Source organism: Leucopleurus acutus (assembly GCF_964270905.1).
Source record: "Leucopleurus acutus genome assembly, chromosome: 2".
NCBI classification, from domain to species: domain Eukaryota; kingdom Metazoa; phylum Chordata; class Mammalia; order Artiodactyla; family Delphinidae; genus Leucopleurus; species Leucopleurus acutus.
In genome coordinates, this window is record NC_139143.1 from 151,012,058 (window position 1) to 151,030,581 (window position 18,524).

The 18,524-nt window shown below is 40.4% G+C and overlaps 1 pseudogene across 1 annotated transcript; it reads right to left on the reverse strand.

The window, feature by feature from the left end:
• Window positions 1–11,491: 11,491 nt before the first annotated feature.
• LOC309957661 (serine/threonine-protein phosphatase 1 regulatory subunit 10-like) lies at window positions 11,492–13,985 on the reverse strand (annotated as a pseudogene). The gene has a single exon. The product of its transcript is annotated as a serine/threonine-protein phosphatase 1 regulatory subunit 10-like (transcript).
• Between the last annotated feature and the right edge of the window lie 4,539 nt (window positions 13,986–18,524).

The window sequence follows — 18,524 nt, forward strand, 5'->3', positions numbered from 1 at the left end:
ACGGCCAGAACGAGGCCAGCTGCGGCCCTGCGTCACGCCGCCGTGCGTGCTCTGGTCCCGCCCCCGGCGCTGGGAGGCGTGGGCGGCTCTCAGCTGCGCGTTCCCCCCCACCCCGCCTCTCTCGCCTTCTCCAGTCCTAAGCAGCTGTTCCTGGGCCTGCGTCAGTTTCTGCTTCTCTGACAGTCTGAGACGTGACTCCGAAACCAATCCTGCGTCTCCCGTGCCTCCCCAGACGCACTGCGCCCACCTCGCTTGTCTCAGCTCTTACCTGTGCGCTGTTTTGACAGTCTTCTCACCACCTTCAGCCAAGGGATCTATTTTTAAACCCGTGTCTGAATGGATCACTCCCATGATTAAAATGTTAAAAGGTTTACCATTTATCCCTTCAGAATAGAGTCCAAACTCACTAATGAACCTTCCCTACTTCCCCAGTCACTTCCTAAACCTCCTACATCACAGCCAGAAAGATTCTTCTACCAATTGTTCTATTTCTTTCCATTCCCACCACCATAGTACAAGTTACCATCACTTCTCTACTGTAATACATTGAACTCTTTCCCCTGCATTCACCATTGGTCCCATTCAATCCACTATTTGTACAGTTGAGTTACCTTTTTTAAATGTAAATATGATCATGTCATTCCCCTAGGGGGAATTTAAGCCTTTTAAAACCTTCAATGGCTTCCCAATGCTGTTATGACTAAGTATTAATTGTTAAATTGTTTACAAATCTGGCTACCTCTCCTATCTCTTTAGCAGCATTGTTCCCTGCATATTCTAAACTCTAGGATGTCTAAATAAAGTAGTTTCAGTTATCTAGAGGACTATTCCCTCTGACTGAGGCCTTTACCCATATTTTTTCTCTGACAGAAACTCACTTCTTCCCACTCCTGACCTTATACCTCCCATTAAGCTAAACTTTATCCCCACTTGTCTTCCTGGACTCAACTTTGGTGCCACTGGGAAGCCTCTCCTAACCCTCCAGTCTGGGTTAGTTGCCTCCTCTGTGCTCTCAGTCCCTGAGCTTCTCTCTGTCACAGGCTGATCAAGCTGAATCATCTGTACCTCCTCTGTGCAAGGCCTGGCACATTGCCTAAGGCAGTGTAGGCTTTATTCTTGGTTGAATGAACAAAGAGCTCAAGAAGCAAGGTATGTAAAGGAAGGAAAGAAAGATGAGAATGCTCCTAATAGTCATTCATTCAACAAGAGACTAAAATTGGGTCTTGACTCCATTTCTTTCATTCATCATTTACTGATTTTTTTATTTTTTCTCTAGACCCTATGCTAGGCACTAGGGAAACCTGGCTAGTTCCTGATGGAGCCCAGAATCCAGCTGGGAAGACAAGTAAACAGATGAGTTCTTCTGTCACCCACTACCAATGGTTTTTAGAGGGCACAGAAGGGAGTGATTAGACCATTGGGTGAGGATCAGAAAGGATTCTTGGAAGCAGAACAGTGTCAAACTGGCATGGGCCTAAGTGCTCTAACTTTGGAGTCCCTATTCTATAAAATCACATATTTTATTTAAATGCACTCATATCTCATATTAAATATAACCAGTTTGCTATTTACCCTCTTTTCCAAGACTTGCCTTCCTTCCTATTAATGGCTCCCACCTAAATAGGTGTATCCCTAATGCCATGTTTTTTATCAGAATCTTTCACACATCCCCAAGAATCATTACTTAATTCTCTGGCTTGGACAAATAAAATTATTTGGGAGGAAATTTTCAGGCATTTGCCTCTTTTCTCCTATTGCCATTTTCCTTGTCCCCTCTGAACTATTGCGACAACTTCTTAATGAAGCCCTTGCCTCTGCACCGTCAATCCATTCTCCACACTACTACCATGAAAAATGTAATCAGAGAGCATTCACAGACTTGTGGTTCAGAAATTTTAGCATGGCACTAAGGCCTTGAACCATTTGGTCCCATCCTAATCTCCCATATGACTCTGACTCCAACCAGGCATCCTATATTCCAGCCATATCACACTACTTACCATGCCCTCAGTTTTCACTGTGCTTTTCCACTTCTGATCTTTTGCCATGCTGTTCCCTTCTGTTGAAATCCAACTATCTTTAAGACCCTCCTTAAATACTACCTTCTTCATGTAGCTGACCTCTATTTCACTTAGTTGGAATATATATAACTATGTAAAATAAATGGGATCTATTATTGTATTATATTGTGTATATCTATATAACATATGCGAATATTTTAACATAATTCATATATATAAACAGATATGTATGTATATGTGTGTGTGTGTATATATATATATATATATATATATATATATATATATATATATAAAATCATAACTTCCATTTATTAGCCTGAGCCTTGAAAGGTTAATGTTGACATTCCTGTTTTATAGGAATAGAAACATGGCTATTCAGGGGTAAAGCCAAGATTTGAATTATATACCAGTTGCATTTATTAGGTTGTAGGAGGGAACTACAACTTTTTTTCAGCCTGATATTCCTTTCTCAGTGTATAAAAACAAGAAAATGGGGGAAGACTTACCTTGAATGCCTTTAGCATCTACATGTATCTTTGTAAGGAAGTAGTTATTCAATGATCTTTCTTCCTAATCCAGATCTAGAAAAGAACCCTTGGGAAGTGTCCTGTAGACCAGAGAGTGTGATCTAATCACAAAACATAATTTTAAATAAAAAAAGTAACCAAGACTATTGAAGTGGCAAAGACTCTCCTAGACCCAACTCTAGTCAAGCTCCTCTAAGCCCTCAAGGCCTTAACCTTGGGTTCTGTGCTTAGCCCACTTATTCCAGTTTTAGCAAGATTCTAGCTGAGTTAGTTTAGCCAGAATCCCCCTCCCTCAGCATCTGACCACCTTAGCCTGCCTTCAGCAGAAATCCTATCGATGGGTTTAGCCAGAATTCCCTTTTAACTCTGATGTTTCCTTTTTGTAATTTTCCATCCACTTTTTCCCACCCTAGTCCTTGCCCATAAATCCCCACTTGTCCTTTTTGTATAATACAGAGTGAAGTCCAGTTCTATACTGAGGTTTCTCTTCCCCTTTTGCAATAGGTTCTGAATAAAATTTGCTTTCACTGCTTTAACTTGTCTGGTTCTGGTTTTCTCTGACAGCAGGAGATGTAATGCAGAAGCCGATATGAAAATCTAGTACCTTCTGTTGAGCCAGATTTTTTAAAATAGTCTTTATCTTTTTAGACCAGTTTTAGGTTCACTTCAAAATTGAGCAGAAGGTACAGAGATTTACCATATACCCCTGCCCCTGTACATGCATAGCCTCTCCCATTATCAACACCCTGCACCAGAGTGGTACATTTGTTACATTGATAAGCTATCACACAAAATCCTTGCTTAAGTTAGAGTTCACTCTTGGTGTTGTACATCCTATGGGTTTAGACAAATGTATAACGATGTGTATCTACCATTATAGTGTCATACAGAATAGTTACACTGCCCTAAAAATCTTCTGTGCTCAGCCTATTCATTCTTCCCTTGCTCCTAACCCCTGGCAACCACTTATTTCTTAACAGACTCCATAGTTTTACCTTTTCCAAAATGTCATATATTTAGAATCATATAGCATGTAGTCTTTTCACATTGGCTTCTTTCACTTAAATGAAAACTAAGGTTCCTCCGTTTCTACCCATGGCTTGATAACTAATTTCTTTTTAGCACTGAATAATATTCCACTCTCTAGATGTCCCACAGTTGATTTATTCATTTATCTACTGAAGGACGTTTTAGTTGCTTCCAAGTTTTGGCAATTATGAATAAAGCTGCTATAAATATCTACATATAGGGTTTTTCCCAATTTTTTTATTGTAGTAAAATACACTTAACATAAAACTTACCACCTTAGCCATTTTTAAGTGTAGAGTTCAGTATTTAATACGTTCATAATATTTTGCAGCCATTACCACCGTTCATCTCCAGAATGCTTTTCATCTTGTAAAACCAAAACTACCCATTAAACAATAACTATCCTTTTTCCCCTCCCCTCAGCTCCTGGTAATCACCATCCTACTTTCTGTCTCTATGATTTTTACCACTCGAAGTATCTTATATAAGTATAATCATACAGCATTTGTCCTTTTGTGACTGGCTTATTTCATTTAGTATAATGTCTTCAAGGTTCATCCATGGTATAGTATATTGCAGAATTGCCTTCCTTTTTAAGGCTGACTGCTGTAATATTCCATTATATGTATATACCACATTTTGCTTATCCATTCATTCATTGATGGACACTTGGGTGGCTTCCACATTTTAGCTACTATCATGCTGCTACGAACATGGGTGTACAAATATCTCTTCAAGACCCTAATTTCAATTCTTTGATTATATACCCAGAGTGGAATTGCTGTATTATATGGTAATTCTATGTTTAATTTTTTGAGGAACTGTCATACTGTTTTTTCACGGTAGCTGTACCATTTTACATTCCCTCAAACAGTATGTTTGCAGGCTTTTATGTGAGCATACGTTTTCAACTAATTTGGATAGTACCAAGGAACACAATTGCTGGATTGTATGGTAAAAGTGTGCTTAGTTTTGTAAGAAACTACTAAACTGTCTTCCAAAGTGGCTGTACCATTTTGCATCCCTACCAGCTATGAATGAGTGTTCCTGTAGCTCCATATTCTCACCAGCTTTTGATGTTGTCAGTGTTTGGGTTTTGGCTATTCTAATAGGTACATAGTAGTATCTCATTGTTATTTGATTTCCATTTTCCTTTCATATGCTTATTTGCCATCTGTATATTTTAATTGGTGAGGTGTCTGTTGAGGTTTTGGCCTATTTTTTAAAAGAGTTGTTTATTTTCTTGTTGTTGAGTTATAAGAGTTCTTTATATATTTTAGAGGACAGTCCATTATCAGATATGTCTTTTGCAAATATTTCTTCTCAGTCTGAAGCTTGTATTTTCATTCGTTTGAAAGCATCTTCTGCCCAGCAGAAATTTTTAATTTTAATGAAGTCCAGCTTATCAATTCTTTCTTTCATGGATTGTATCTAAAATATCATCACCAAACCCAAAAAAATCTAGATTTTTCTCCTATGTTATCTTTTAGGAGTTTTATATATTTATATTTTACATTTAGATGTGATCCATTTTGAGTTAATTTTTGTGAAGTATGTAAGGCCTGTGTCTAGATCCATTTTTTCACATGTGGGTGTCCAGTTGTTCTAGTACTATTTGTTGAAAAGATTATCTTTTCTCCATTGTATTGCCTTTGCTCCTTTGTTAAAGATCAGTTGAGTACATTTATGTGGGACTATCTGAGCTTTTATTATGTTCCATTAATCTGTTTGTCTATTCTTTCACCAATAACATACTGTCTTCATTATTGCAACTTTATAGTAAGTCTTGAAGTTGGGTAGCATCAATCCTCCAACTTGTTCTTCGTTTTCAATAACCTATTGGCTATTCTGGGTCTTTTTGCCTCTCCATATAAACGTTAGAATCAGTTTGTTGATAACCTCTAAATAACTTGCTGGGATTTTCATTGGGATTGCATTGAATCTATAGATCAAGTTGGGAAAAACTGACATCTTGACAATATTGAGTCTTCCTATCCATGAATATGGACTATCTCTCCATTCACTTAGTTCTTCTTAGATTTCATTAATCAAAATTTTGTAGTTTTTCTCATATAGTTCTTATACATATTTTATTAGGTATGTATCTAAGTATTTCATTTTGAGGAGTGCTAATGTTAAGTGATAGTGTGTTTTTAATTTCAAATTCCACTTGTTCATTGCTGGTTATATAGGAAAGCAGTCGACTTTTGTATGTTAACACTGTATGTTAACACCTCCAATCTTACTATAATCACTTATTAGTTCCAGGAGGGTTTTTTGTTGATTCTTTTGAATTTTCTATAGAGATAATCATGTCTTCTATTAACAAAATCAGTTTGATTTCCTCCTTCTGAATCTGTATAATTTTGATTTCCTTTTCTTTTTTTTTAACTTTTTATTTTATATTGGAGTATAGCTGATTAACAATGTTGTGATAGTTTCAGGTGCACAACAAAGGGACTCAGCCATACATATATGTGTGTCCATTCTCCCCTAATTATTTCTTTTTCTTGTCTTATTGTATTAACTAGAACTTCCAGGACAATGCTAAAAAGCAGTGGTGAGAGGGTACATCCTTTCCTTGTTCTTTATCTCAGTGGAAAATCTTCTCACTAATGTTGGAATCTCACCATTCAGTATAATGCTACTTCAGGTTTTTTTGTAGATATTCTTTATGCCATTGAGGAAGTTCCCCTCTAGTCCTAGTTTACTGGGAGTATTTATCATGTATGGGTGTTGGATTTTGTCAAATGCTTTTCCTACATCTATTAATATAATCATGTGATTTTTCTTCTTGAGACTGTTAAGGTTGTGATGTAATGGATTATATTAATTGATTTTCAAATGTTGAACAAGCCTCGCATACCTGGGGTAAATGTCACTTGATATATAATTCTTTTTATACATTGTTAGATTCTATTTACTAATATTTTGTTGAGGACGTTTTACATCTATGCTCATGAGAGAGACTAGTCAGTTTTCTTTTCTTGTAATGTCTTTCTCTGGATTTGGTAATTATAGTAATGCTGGCCTCATAGGATGAGTTAGAAACTATACCTGCTGCTCTATCTTCTGAAAAACACTGAGAGAATTGGCACAATTTCTTACTTAAATGTTTATTTTATTTTATTTTTTCAAATTTATTTATTTATTTTTATTTTTGGCTGCATTGGGTCTTTGCTGCTGCTCATGGGCCCTCTGTAGTTGCGGCGAGCAGGGGCTACTCTTGGTTGCAGTGCGTGGGCCTCTCATTGTGGTGGCTTCTCTTGTTGCAGAGCACAGGCTCTAGGCGTGCAGGCTTCAGTAGTTGTGGCATGTGGGCTCAGTAGTTGTGGCACACGGGCTTAGTTGCTCCGCGGCATGTGGGATCTTCCCAGAGCAGGGCTCGAACCCCTGTTCCCTCCATTGGCAGGCAGATTCTTAACCACTGCACTACCAGGGAAGCCCCTTAACCATTTTTAAGTGTACAGTTCAGTGGTTTTAAATACCTTCACAATGTTGTACAGCCATCACCACCATCCATTCCCATACCTCTTTTCATCTTGTAAAACTGAAACTTAATAGGTATAGTGATACCTATTAAAAAAAATAACTCTCCAGTTATCACTGTGCACAAGCATTCCAATTTCTCCACATCCTTGTCAACACTTGTTGTTTTCTGTTTTTTTGATAGAAGCCATCCTAACTAGTGTGAGGTCATATCACATTATAGGTTTTTTTTAATATTTATTTTTATTTATTTATTTGGTTGCACCGGACCTTAGTTGCGGCTTGCTGGCTTCTTTTGTTGTTATTGTTTTTATATTCGCTTTTACTTTTTTTTTTGAATTTTATTTTTTTATACAGCAGGTTCTTATTAGTTATCTATTTTATACATATTAGTGTATATATGTCAATCACAACCTCCCAATTCATCCCACAACCCCTCACCACCACCCCCGGCTGGCTTCTTTAATTGCGGCACCTGGGCTCCTTAGTTGCGGCGTGCAGGCTCCTTAGCTGCAGTTCACCAGCTCCTTAGTTGTGACATGCGTATGGGATCTAGTTCTCTGACCAGGGATTGAACCCAGCCCCCCTGCATTGGGAGCATAGAGTCTTAATCCCTGTGCCACCAAGGAGATCCCCACATTATAGTTTTGATTTACATTTTCCTAATGATCAGCAATGCTGAGCATCTTTGTGTGTGCTTCTTGGCTATTTGTATATCTTCTTTGGAGAAATGTCTATTCAAGTACTTTGCCCATTTTTGAATCAGGTTGCTTTTTTATTGTTGAGTTTAAGAAGTTCTCTATATATTCTATATATTAATGCCTTATCAGATAAATGATTTGCAGATATTTTCTCCCATTCTGTTGTTTTCCTTTTTACTCTGTTTTGTGCCTTTTGATGCACAAAATTTTAAATTTTTCATAAAGTACAATTTGTCTGATTTTTCTTTTGTTATTTATGTTCTTAATTCATAGCTAAGAAATCATTTCCAAGTTCAATGTTGTGAAGCTTTTCTCCTATGTTTTCTTCTAAGAGTTTTATTCTTTTAGGTTTCACATTTAGGTCCATGATCCATTTGGAATTTTTTTATATTATGTTAGCTAAAATCCAACTTCATTATTTTGCATATGTATATCAATTTTCCCCAGAATTATTTGTTGAAAAGACTGTTCTTTCCCCATTGAATGATCTAGGGACTCTTGTCAAAAATCATTTGACCATATATGTGATAGTTTATTTCTGGGCTCTCTATTCTAGTCCATTGGTCTATATGTCTGTATTTATTTATGTATTTATGACATTTATGTCATAAATTTATGACAGTACCACACTGTTTTGGTTACTGTAGCTTTTTAGTAAGTTTTGAAATCAAGAAGTATGAGTCCTCCAGTTTTGTTCTTCTTTTTCAAGATTGTTTTGACTATTTGTGGTCTCTTGAGATGTCATGCGAATTTTAATATGCTTTTTATCTATTTTTACAAAAAAAAAGTAGTTGGTATTTTGGTAGGGATTACATTGAATCTGTAAATTGCTTTGGGTAATATTGACATTTAAACAATATTAAATCTTCCATTCCATAAATACGAGATGTGTTTCCATTTATTTATGTCTTATTAATTTCTTTCAGCAATGTTTTATAGTTTTCATTATACTTAACCTCCTTGGTTAACTCTTAAGTAATTTACTCTTTTTGATGAGGATTTTGTTTGTAACTTCCTTTTGTAAGAAGGATTTGTTTGTAAGAGGATTTTGTTTGTAACTTCCTTTTCAAATTTTTCATTCTTAGTATGTAGAAATGCAACTGATTTTTGTGTTGACTTCGTATCCTGTTTTTTTGCTGAATTAATTAATTAGTTCTAACAGGTTTTTTTGGGGGGCGGGAATCTTTAGGATTTTCTATGTATAAGATTATACCATCTGCAAATAGAGATACTTTTACTGCATTCTTTCCAATTTGGATGCTTCTATTTATTTTTCCTTGCCTAATTGTTCTGGCTACCACTTCCAGTACTATGTTGAATAGAAGTGGTGAAAGTGGGCATCCATCCTTACCTTGTTCCTGATCTTAGATGAAAAACTTTCAGTTTTTCACCGTTGAATATGATGTTAGCTGTGGGTTTTCATATACAGCCTTTGTTATATTGGGGTCATTTCCTTATATTCTTAAGTTTGAGTGTTCTTTATCTTGAAAGGGTGTTGAATTTGACAAATGCTTTTTCTGTGCCACTTGATATGATCATGTGGGTTTCTCCCCCTTCATTCTGTTAATGTGATGTATTATATTGATCGATTTTCATATAATGAAACATCCTTGCATTCCAGGAATAAATTGCACCTGGTCATGGTGTATAATCCTTTTAATATGTTGCTGAATTTGCTTTGCCAGTGTTTTGTTGAGGATTTTTGCATCAATGTTCGTAAGGGATATTGATCTTTAGTTTTCTTTAGTTGGCTCTGGTATCAGGGTAATGCTGGCCTCACAGAATGAGTTAAGAAGTGTTCCCTCCTCTTCAACTTTTTGCAAAAGTTTGGGAAGGATTGGTGTTTGTTCTTTTTAAAATGTTTGGTAGAATTCACCAATGAAGGCATTAGGAAGGGAGTTTTCCTTTGTAGGGAGATTTTTTTGGTTGTGAATTCAATCGCTTTACTCGTTATATGTCTATTCAGATTTTCTGTTTCTTTGTGATTTAGTCTTGGGTTATTTTTCTAGTAATTTGACCATTTCATCTTGGTAATCCAATTTGTTGCTATATACTTGTTGATAGTAATCTCTTATAATCCTTGTTATTTCTGTAGATTCTGTAGTTATGTTCCCACTTTCATTTCTGATTTTAGTAATTCGAGTCTTTTCTCTTCCTTTTTGGTCTCTCTAGCTAGAGGTTTGTCAATTTTGTTGATTTTTTTGAAGAAGCAACTTTTTGTTTCATTGATTTTTTTCCCATTGTTTGTATATTCTGTTTCATTTATCTCTGCTTTATCTTTATTATTTCCTTTTTTTCCTGCTAGCTTTGGATTTAATTTGTTCTTCTTTTTCTAGTTCCTTAAGTTGTACAGTTAAATTGTTGATTTGAGATCTTTTTTTTTTTTCACGTGTTTATAGCTATAAATTTTCCCCTTAAAACTGATTTCACTGAGCCCTATAAGTTTTGGTATGTGTGTTTTGTCAACTATTGTTGTAGAGCGTACTATTTTTTTTTTAATAAGTTGTTTCTCTTTCCACTGTTGATTATGAATTTACAAAATATACAAAACCAAAAGAAAAAGAAAATACTCATCCTCAAATCCATTGTGGCTCTAACCCAAGTCTGTGCACAAAATCCAACCAATGCACTGTTTTCTTAGAAAACAACTGATGCTGAGACAAGTGAAGGAGAGGGCTGTGAGAGGGCAAGTCATCTTATTGAATCCACCCAGGAAAGCACGTGGTGGGGATTCAGAGGTGGCTGACAGGACAAGGGTGCTGGAGGCCTCACACTGACAAGGTTCCAGGTGGAGGCCAGGAGCAAGCTAATTCCCAGAGGAGTGCAAGTAGTGTGACTGTCAGGCCCAGCACACTGGGCTTCAGCTGATAGAAAGCTGGTCTCACTGAAGTGTTTTACAGTTTCCAGAATGAGCTGTAGACCACCATCAATGGCCTCACCTATGCAAGCTGAAACTTTCACTGGATGCCAGTATGAATTTGCCATCACTGAACCTTGCAGACCCATAATGCAAACTTGGGTATTCACAGAAGATTGCAAAGTCTTACTTGAGAAAGGACTCAGAATGTAAAGCTTGTGTGAGAGGAGGAGTGGACATGATGTGTACTCTAGAACTCAAATCCAACTGGATTGAGCCTTCTCAGTGCAGTAGGATACACAATACCCCTTTTGCCATCTCCTCACCCCATAAGGAAGAATGAACTTGACTGGGATGATTTCATAAGTGCAGCTGATCCTACATCAGAGTTGTGTGTGCATGAGGAGGACCCACAATAAGAGGGTAGAGGTATTCTCCAGGATAACCAGCTTTAGGTTCTCAGGCATAAAGGGTAATACCAGAAAGGGGCTTGGGATACAGGGCAAATCTCAAAAAGTGAAGGCAACTTGGTCTCCTCTGAAGCAGTCCAAGGTAAAGAATGTGTCCAGTCTCTCTCCTCCCCAGACTGGAGGAAAATATGTACATCAATGTGCACCAGTGATCAGGAAACCCACAGGAACCCAGGCAGGTGGGCCCTGAGGGGGCCAGCTCATCAGCTGGGGAAAGGGGAAAATGGGCCTCACAGAAGCCATAAAAGTGTGAAAGGAGCAAGGCTACAGTACATAGGGGTGTGTGTGGATGGGGCGGGCAGGTGATTCCCTAGGGCAGGAGGGGCCATTGACACTCGGGTGGTAGAAGGCACAGTTGTTCTCATAGCATCAGTTGCTATGAGAACATCATGATATGTCAACAAACAGGGCAGTTTGACATGTCTCCTCCATGGTTGTGGCCTCCATCAGGCCCTTGGTGACCCCCTTCTCCATGGCCAGAGCCATCATAGCCATGGTACTTATGAGGGGGTGGCCTTCGATGGTCATGGCCTCAGTAACCAGGGACATAATGAGGCCGGTGGCCATGGGGCCCCCCATAACCAGGGACTTCATGGGGCTGATGTCCATCACAAGCACCCATTCCTCCACCAGGGCCTTCATGGAGACCATGCCCACTGCCTCCAACCATGCCCCCACCAGGGCCCCCTTGTCCATTTGTGGGTCCTCCTCCAGAGCAACCTCCTCTGGTCCCTCAGAATGGAAGAGGAGGAAGAGGTTCATTTCCTCCTTGGCCACCACGGCCTCTATGGGATGGTCCAGGACCTGGTCCTGATACCCCCAGCGTCAGGCCACCCTGAATGGGGAAAACTGGGTCATCCTAGAAGAGATTGCACTGCCCCCAGGGAGGGGGTGGGGGACCCAGGAGACGTGGACCACTGGCCCACCAGGGCACCCAGGGCCTACATGGGGACCTGGCATTGGTCCCCTAGGTCCAGGGGGGAAGTGCTGTATGCCCTTGGGGGCTCCCGGGGCCTCCCGGTAGAAAACCATTGGCTATCAGATCAGGGCCTAAGAGTCTGTGTGGCACTGGCATCTGCTTGATCTTGTCTGGATAGTCTGTTTGTTTCAGCAGCTCCTCTGCGGGATGACTGTTAGGACTACCCACAATGGAAGGAGGATCTCTTGCACATCGATGCCTCCTCTTCCAGAACGCAGGGGGCTCTTCCTGGCACCCACGTTTTCCATAAGATCGTCCAGAACAGAAGGCAACTTGGAAACACTTACCCCATCGGGTGAACCACAGCCCAACCAACCTAATAGGCTCCAGGGTCTCAACATATGGGGCTTTATCCGTGGAACATTCCTCATCTAGGGGGATGAATAGGGCTCAGGATCAGGATTGTGAGGACTTTCCTTGCTCAGGAAGAGCTCCTGAAGGATCCCCTTCTCCTGCTCAGCCTGGATGTACTGATCCTGGCTACTGCTTCCAGGGGTGATGAGAGGCGAGAGCAGCACCAGGAGCTGGGGGCACACCCAGGGCACATTCTCCTCCATGCTGTCGTGGCTCAGACGCCGGGCTACCTCAAATGCGTGTTGGCCTGACAGTATCTCTCACTTAGCTGACTCACCAAAATCCTTGATCTTATTCACATTTACTCGTTCAGTTTCATTCAGTTCAAAATAGAAATACTCTCTGTTTGCCCTCCTCAGGTCACGTCACAGTTTTCCTCTTCCTGCCCTTCCGGGTCAGCTGGCTAGGATCTCCACTGGCTTTGCATCCCAAGCTCCTGGTTCCAAAGAGGCAGTATCCATGAGTTCTGGGACTTCAACAGTGGGGACTGGGGTCCCTGGACGTTCTGTGTCCATAGCCGCAGAAGGAGGTGCTGGCTCTGGGGAAGAAGGTTTGCTGTGCTTGGTTCTGTGCTTGTTTTCCATTCAAATGGGCTTGACTTGGCAGCTGTGGGTGACAGCACCTTCTTCTTCTTAATTTTGTTGCCTGGAACAGGTGCTGAATTTAGTGCATCCAAAAAGCCCAGGCCCTCCATAGGCTATGGTGGGATGATCTTCACTTTGATCTCTTTGGTGGCATTGGGTGTCGTGTTGAGTGGCTTGTATTTCTTCTCTGCGGGGGGTGCAGCATCTCCTGGGGCAGCTGTGGAACTCTGACACTTGAGGGAGATGGGTTTAAGGTTGTACTTGTCAGAAACCACCACTGCACTGGCATTCTTCTTTACAGGCACCGAAGACGGGGTCTCCAGCTCTAGCCTAGTGGAAAGGAATGTGACGTGACTGGGCACCACGGTTCAGAGAGACCTGGGCTTCTCCCTCTTCTCCTCTGGGGCCTCCTCAGTCTGAGTCTCAGCCTTCACCTCAGTCAAAGGTCACTCAGGAGGGGTGGTTCAACTCTTTCCCTCTTCTTTCCATTTCTTCTTATCTTCCTCAGCAGGCTGGGTACTGCTCTGGGAGTGGATGACAGTCATTCAGTCGCTGATAAGGACTGAGGCCAATTTCCAGAGCTCTTCATCCTTACTTGACTTGCTCAGTTGCTTCACCAGTTTGGCTGTGTTGTGCTGCTTGAGATGGTCAACAGTGAGTGGTAGATGCTGCAGCGTCAGCAGAATTTGCTGCTAGAGAGGAATGTTGCTTGTTGTCTTTGAATACGTCAGCCAATTGTTAAGAAACTTGTAACTACCAACATCAGTAAACTTGACCAATATTTCTAGTTGAACAGGTCTGCAGGAGAGTGTTCAAGTAAATACATCGACTTACTGTCTTTCGTGCTTCCTTTATCATACTGAAGATCTTCGAAATCCCATCCACACTCTTGACTTCCCCATCTCAGTTAAGGAAGCTATCCAGCTTCCTTAAGCTTAAGGAGGCTCTTTGGGGTCTATGGGACCTGAACCCATGATCAAGGTTTTATCAGACTTGGGGTGGAGGGGGTTAAAATTTGGGGTAAAAAAATAAAACAACCAACCAGAACCCAAAACTCAATTATTTGGGGGGCCTCATTGGATCAAAAATTCTCTTTAAAAAAAACTAAGGCCAGCTCAGTATTCATCCCCCCACCGCCACCAACTCCATTTAGGGAGGGGGGTTGTAGAAAAAAAGTGCTGAGTGGATTCAAAAAAGTAAATGCTGGATGAGTGAATTTGGGTGTGTTTGGGAAGGGAGGGTTGTTAATTATTTTTGAAGCTACGTGGTGATGGTCCTTCAGCCACAGATTTCAAGTCCCAGGCAGAGTGGGCTGGTGGGGTGGGCAAGGTAGGTGGCAAGAGGCAGAAGACACAAGTGCTTGGGCTTGTGGCTACTGTTTTCCCTCCTCTGACACCCTCAGGTTCCTTTCAAGGTCCTCGATGTTGCTGCGGTTTGTTTCTTTTATCCTCATGGCCGTCCTGTCTTTCTCTGAGAAAATTCAAACCTCTAAAAGAACCCCAGAATCGAGCCTTCTATTTCTCCCTTCAATTCCATCAGAAGGAAAAGAGAAAAATGAGGGGGGGGTGGAAATAGGGGTGCCAGCCCTTTAAATCCCCGGGAATTTAGCTATATGGGTAGGAGCTTGCAACAGGGTGGGATGTGCAGCAACAACTGCCTGCCTCTTTGTCTGCACCTTGTTGATCAGAAGCAAGTCTTCCCCTGGAAGTTGTAAGCAAGCCTTCAATAGACTCTGGAATTCCAAACAGTTACATGAGGCAGATTCTGCTAGTGAAGTTGTTGTCTAGGTGGGGAGATAGCATCCTGGTGCTTTCTACTTTGCCGTCTTCCCAGAATCCTCTCTTGCTAACATTTTGTCCTCTGAAGCATGAATTGTGGTGATTACAATCTTTACAGTAAAACCAGGAGCTAAAACTGCCAGTAGTCCTCTTCTGGAGTTTCATTCTAAAGGAAAATTTTAAATAAAAAATAAATACATAGGGCTTCCCTGGTGGCGCAGTGGATAAGAATCCACCTCCCAATGCAGAGGACACGGGTTCAAACCCTGGCCCGGGAAGATCCCACATGCCGCGGAGCAACTAAGCCTGTGTGCCACAACTACTGAGCCTGCACTCCTAGAGCCCGTGAGCCACAACTACTGAGCCCTCATGCCACAACTACTGAAGCCCGCGCACCTAGAGCCGGTGCTCTACAAGAGAAGCCACTGCAATGAGAAGCCCGTGCACTGCAACAAAGAGTAATCCCCGCTCACCACAGCCAGAGAAAGCCTGAGCAGCAATGAAGACCCAACGCAGCCAAGAATATAAATAAATAAATACATATATATATTATATATATATTATATATATATATTTCACTGGTAGATAATCTCAAAAACAATAATCTAAATGTTTGATCATAGGGAAATATTAAGTAATTGTGTATTTACTCCAAGAGGTATTTTCTAAAATGGTCACTCTCTACATTACTTCTGTTCCATTGCCTTGCTTTAATTTACTTTATAGCACTTGACATTTGCATTGTTTGTTGTATGTGTCTCTCACTGGCATTAAGTCCTCAGGGTAAGAGCTTTGGTATATTCATTACTGAATCCTTGTCATCTAAAATAGAACCTGGCAAATTATAAGAACTAAGTAAATATTTGTTGGGTATATGCATGAAGGAAACATGAAATTTTGGGGGGACATACTATTTAGTAAAAAGTGCATAAAATAAAATGAAATGTATTCTTCCATTAAAACAATAAAAAATGACACACATTGACAGAGTTTGGAATTTAGGAACTTGGAGACAATGGTCACCAAGGTTAAGTGGAGAAATGAAAATAGTTTATACGATAGGAGACAGGATTGTCGGCAATGTTTTCTCCCCCTCTTTCTCTTTATTCCTGGTATTAGTGTTTCAAAATAGTCTGTACACTGAAGACAAACAGCTTTTTTAAAAAGTCATTTTCCTGAGGCAGATGAAAGTATGGATAGAATATTATGCTTACCAAACTTATTCCTGACCAATTGGGCTCTATATTCCAGGTAGGAAGGAACGGTCCCTGGAGCTTTCAGAGAGAGGATAATAAAGACAAAGAAGGAGAATGATTTGCTTACTGTTTGAACAGTAAATCACAGAATATAATTAAAGGATGTGGGGAGCAGGGGACAGAAACTAGCTTCTCTGGTCTGTTTCCACAGGCTCTATTCTGCATTTAACAATAGAACACCAATAACTAGCCAAAGCCAGAACATAGAGTCACACATTCTGTACATGTCACAAAGGTGCCAGAGGCAGGAAACAAGTGGCAGCTGATATTCAGACCCTGCTCTACTCTCCAAGCCACTGAAACCTGGTGTGAGCCTGTATCTGCCCAAAGAATGTACATTTTTCTAATTTTCACACAGGCATTGCAGGGGACAGGTATTGAAATGGGTCTTTGACTTAGCATGTTGGAGTCTGTTGCCGAGTAAAATACCTCTTTGTTGAACCACATCAATCTCCACTCCACTAAGGACTAATGTCAGGCTTAATGTGTAGCCTTCAAATAACCATATGAAAAGGCAGGATGAATATTTATGACACACAGTCTGTTACCCAGACTTGCACACATGTTGGAAAACCGAAGTTTATATGCTGGATGTAAATATAGAACATTAAATGACCTTATCTTCCTCTGAGCCTATTGCCATGATTTAATGAAGAAACAGGGTGGGAGGGTTGCAAATAGAAACAAAGAAGGAAAAGCTTTGGAGTCACAACTCTTAGAATCAATAGGAAAAGCATTAGGTTGAAATGAAGTCTCCAATCACCTTCTCCCTATACCTCTCTGACTACCTCAGGAAAAAAACATTAAAATAATTTCAGGCTTGTACCCCTCACATTCTCCACATCAGTCATGTGAACTCCTCAATGTTTCCCAAACATACCATGCTCTCTCACCCCGCCTCTTCTTGGCCCATGCCTAGAAAGTCTTTCACTGTCTTCTCTTCTCAGCAAATTCTCTTCAGCTTTTAAATCTCAGCTCTAAGGTCATTTCTCTAGCGAGCCTTCCCGATATTCCCTCTTTCCCATTGTAGATGTTCCCTCCATCTTCGGTGTTCCCCCAGCATTTGGCGTAACTTTCTATTAGTATCTAGCATTATCTGTGAACACATCTACTAACCTCATTAGACTGTGGGCTATCCTAGAATAGAAGATAATGTTTATATCCTGCTCAGCATCTAACATGGCACCTAACAGACAGCGGCATTTCAGAAATGTTTCTTGCATCATGAATGAATGAAAGAATGAATGAGTGCTATGACCCATGCATGCATCTGAAGGCAGAAGATCTGGGTTCAACTCTTTGTTTTACTGCTAACTTTCTTTATGTGGCAGATTAAATATGGCCACAAATTCTTTGATGCTCCTTCTATTAAGAGATGATGTCCATATACTTTCCCCTTGAATCTGAGCAGAGTCTGTAACTGCTTTAGCTAATAAATAAAATATGACAGAAATGACATTGCCAGTTTCCAAGCCCAGGACTTAAAAAACTGGAAGCTTCCATTTCCTATCTCTTGGAACACTGCCTCTTGGATCCCTTGGGTGTCATGTAAGATGTTTGACATCCCTTCTGGACACACTTCATGAACAGGCTTTGAGACTATATGCAGAAGAGAAGGGCCTGACTGAGCCCAGCCTTCAAGAGAGGGACAAAGAGAAGGCCTTCAAGAGAAGACTGAATCTAGCCTTGCAGTTGTCCTTGCCAATGTCTCAGTCATGTGAGTAAAGCTATCTTGGATCCTTCAGGCCAGCCCAACTGCCAGCTGAATATCAACTGACCCCAGTTCACTTCATGTGGAGCTGAAGAGCTGGTCATTCGAGGCTTACCTCAAATATTGACACACAAAATCAAGACATATAATTTTTTTTAAAGCTACTAAGTTTGGGGGTGGTTTGTTAGGCAACAACTGATAACCACAATAGAAGTTGATAACTGGGAATTGGGCACTTCTATAACCCAAACCCCCAAACATGTGACATTGGCTTTGAGACTGGGCAATGTGTGGGGACTTGAAGGGCCTTGAGGCGTCTGTCAGTGACAGCTAGAAAGACTTGGAGGAGGTCTTGGTGATCACTTTCAAAACAGTAAAGAAATTGTTACTGGAAGCTAGACAAAGGTTTGGCAGCAAGGTTACTTGTGGTAACACGGAAAATAGAAAGGTACCTAATGAGTTTGAGGATCTGTTTGGCGAGTTTCCAGGCAGAAAGTCCAAAGTGTCAGCTGGCTTTTTCTAGCTATTTATAATGAAATATGAGAAGAGAGAGGTAAACTAAAAGAGGACCTAGGATAGTATTTCCAGACAGCACAAGAATCTCAATTGAAAAAAATGGCCTTATAGTAAAGATCAGCTCTAAGATGTTGCTAGCAAAATGGGATCACAGGGTAAAGACAAGTCGAGGATGCAACTGTAAAATCCTTTGTTAAGACCTCAGAAAGATTTTTTTAATTGAGGTAACATTGGTTGATAACAGTCATGTGT